We start from the raw sequence: 3,498 nt of genomic DNA, 5'->3' as shown, positions 1-3,498 counted from the left end.
GGCGCCTGCGCGTTGTGATCTTGCGCCTGCGCACTGAGGCGCCTGAAGCCGCCCCAGTTGCCCTCACCTCAGTTGCGGCCGGGTATCCCACTTTCCGGGTTTGGGCGTTGCGATTCCGCGGAGGCCGTTGGCGGTAGCAGATCTTCGGAGACCGTGGGCGGTGAAGGAAACCTTCTTGTGGGCAGGCTGAGTGCTGACAAACTTGAGCCTTGCTTAGCGCTTTCCCGTTTGCCCGGGAAGAAGTTGGAAGTACGGGTCTCCACTGTCCGAGGACAAGCCAGGTGGTCTGGAACCAGTTGAATTACGATTATCCAGTTGCTGTCAGTATCAGTACTTTCTTAAGTGCAGGGGCTGGTTGTAATGCTAAGGTGCTTGTCCCTGGGTTTCACCCTCTTTTTCTCCCTAACTCGTTCAGCGACTGCCTCAGTGCCCTCAGCTCTCGTGGTCCACGGCGCAGCCGCCTGCAGGACCGAAGCGTTCACTTGCGGCCCTGGACCCAGGGCTCTGACCACCCGGTGTCGGTCTCTAGGGATCCGGTTTCTGGGCCTGAAGGTGGTGGAGGAAGAAGGAAATGGGGGGCAACTTTCTTAATGCAACACTTTAATGTGCTTGGCTGGAAACATGAACAAAAAAAGCCCATGCTTATTTGTATGTATCCAACCCTATTTTTTAAAATCTCGATTTCTTGTAATTCCTAAAGAAAAATTAATGGCTATACTGTGAATCTCTTAAAATACCACATAACTATATATTGGTTATACTGTGGAAAAAATAAAACGCCATGTTAAAGGAAAAGCATAATGAATAATTTAGAGAATCCTTGTGTGTATAGGCATAAATATGTAAACAATCTTTGAATCAGGATTTTAAGTTCATTGTTTTACTTCATTGTGTGTGTATACGCATATTTCAGTTTAATGTATTATTTCACTATTTAGAATCTTAAGTGTGCTTTGAACTTTCCCCTCCCAATCTATTAGAGCTTTGAGCAACACTGCCTTCCACAGGATAAAAATAATAATGGCCTTTTTTTTTTATAGATGTGTTTTCTGATACACAAGACACTCCAAGAAAAAAAAAATCAATATTATCAGCCACCTTTGAGTTTATGCATCACGTCTCAACGATTTTTAAGTATTTGTAGTATTCAGACTTCCCGCCCCAATTTTTTCCCCCCTCACAAGATGTGAAAGCCCTTAGGGCCACTGGCAATCCTGCTGTTGCTACTAAAATTTAGCTAGAGTTTGTTCATGAAAACTTTCTCAGAATGACATAATAATATGCAAGATAAAATTGTATTACTCCTCAAGTTATTACAGATTTTATGGGAAGGTGAAGAAATGAGGAAAGAGAAAATTGTAAATGAAGAGACTTAGTCTCAGCATGCAAGGCCTTGTCTTATCCTGGAATAAACTCTGGCAAAAAGGAGGTTTGCCTTCACTGCCTGTTTTAATGAATGGCATTGAGCTGTGCTTGAATGCTTGAGTAGCAATGAGCTGTTATGTGTGTAGTAATAGTACTCCTCCCTGCTGCAGTCACCCTTGTTTTATTACTCCTACAGAGCCCCCCACTGACCCAATTGTAACAGTTGGGGAAATGCCAGAATACTTAGCAGCAACCATATGGAAGACCCTCCAAAAGTGCACAGCAGGAGCTAAAGACAGGGCTTGTTCATTACAATAAAGACAAAATAGAAATATGTGGTATTTAAACTCAGCACTCTAATAGCTTGATTCTCCCATACTTTGAAGCAGGCTGACATTTAGCTGATATGCACCAGACTGCCTGACATCCACTCTGATTAGTTGGTAGCCAAAGTGCGGTGACATACTTGGTATGTATATCACTTATTTAAAGAATGTATGCACTTAAATATAGCTGAGATTTGGGACACCAAGAAGCTGTAAACTACAAATAATACAGTATTTTTTTATGTATTTAAAACTGCCATCATCCATATAACTCACTGAGTCAATAAGAGATATAAGCGTAGTGGATAGAGGAAACATTTTAATTTTACTCTTTTGAAATCTCATTAAGAAATAATTGACTAATGTACTATGATCACATTATAATCCAATGCTCTTCTTCCAAATTGCTTAGACAATGAAAAATATTTATTGTATACCTAATGATACATACCATACTATGTGCTGGGGACATACTAGTGAAAAAAAAGTCTCTCCCTTTTTCTCTTACCCACCTTCCTACCAGGTTTTTCATCTTTCTTAGTCACTTGTTACAATTCTGACACCAATTCCAATGTGTTATTTTCCCTCCAGACCATACAATTTGAGACACCATTGGTGTGTGCTATAATTCAGTTCAACTCTTGACATGCAGATAGTATCAGATTCTACAGGTTAAAGGTTAAGTCCCAAAAGACTCCCCCAAGTTCAATGCCAATAGCAAGTCCAGGTTGTTGCCTGTGCTTCTGACAGACCAGCTATAAATCGGAGGTTCCCCTGATCCTCTCCTTGGGTTCCATTAATTTGTTAGATCAGTTCAGGGGACTCTGTTTACTCACTAGATCACTGTTTTATTACAAGAGATATTAAAGGGTAAAAACTGCCAGAAAAGAAAGATGCACAGGCAAGCTCCTGAATGCAGGAGCTTCTGTTCCCCTTGGAATTTGAGGCCCAGGAACCATGGCACATGGAAGCATTCTGGCTCACCAACCTGGAAGCTCCCCAAACCCTATCCTTTTGGGTTTTCATGGAGGCTTCACTACATTGGCATGCTTGATTAAATCATTAGCCAGTGTTGACTAAATTGAATTGCTGTCCCTCTTCCTTTTCCTGGAGGCTGGGGAGATAGGACTGAGAGTGCCAACCCTCTAATCCATGGCTGGCTTCCGAGGTGACCAGCCCCCAACCTGCGATACTTTCCAAAACTCACCTTACTAACGTAAACTCACTTATGGTGGAGGGGAGTTTGCTATGAATTTCAAGGCACCTTTATAGCTCTTATGGCTTAAGAAATTCCAAGGGCTTTAGGAGCTCGGTCAGAGATAGGGACAAAGTCCAAATTATATACCTTATTATAAATCACAATATTATACTTGTCCATTGTGGAGAAGTAGGCTTTGGCTTAGTATAAGAAAAAGAGCTTTAGTTACAAAATAACTAAGTCCTATGCATGTAACATACAACATGGGGACTGTAGTCAATAATGTTGTGTTATCCCTGTGTGGTGACAGATGGTACTTAGACTTATTGTGATGATTATTTTCAAAATGTATACAAATATTGAATCATTTTGTCATATACTTATAGGGGACATCATTCAGAGATGCAGTATGTTTCCAGCAATAAAGGTGTCTGGAAAATGTTGGACTCTGTTTTTGTGTGACTGTTTAACCCCCTGTACCCTCAGGCGTGGCTGACTACCCAGAAAGCCAGCATGCTGCCCAAAGATGAACCTCAGCTCCAGGAAAGAGTTTGATGCCCACAGGGGTGTCCAACTTTTTGTCTCTGAGCCACACTGGAAGAAGAAGAG

This window comes from Phyllostomus hastatus, unplaced genomic scaffold (assembly GCF_019186645.2).
Source record: "Phyllostomus hastatus isolate PE091 unplaced genomic scaffold, TTU_PhHast_1.1 phas_contig_86, whole genome shotgun sequence".
NCBI lineage: Eukaryota > Metazoa > Chordata > Mammalia > Chiroptera > Phyllostomidae > Phyllostomus > Phyllostomus hastatus.
This window is presented reverse-complemented; position numbering follows the sequence as displayed.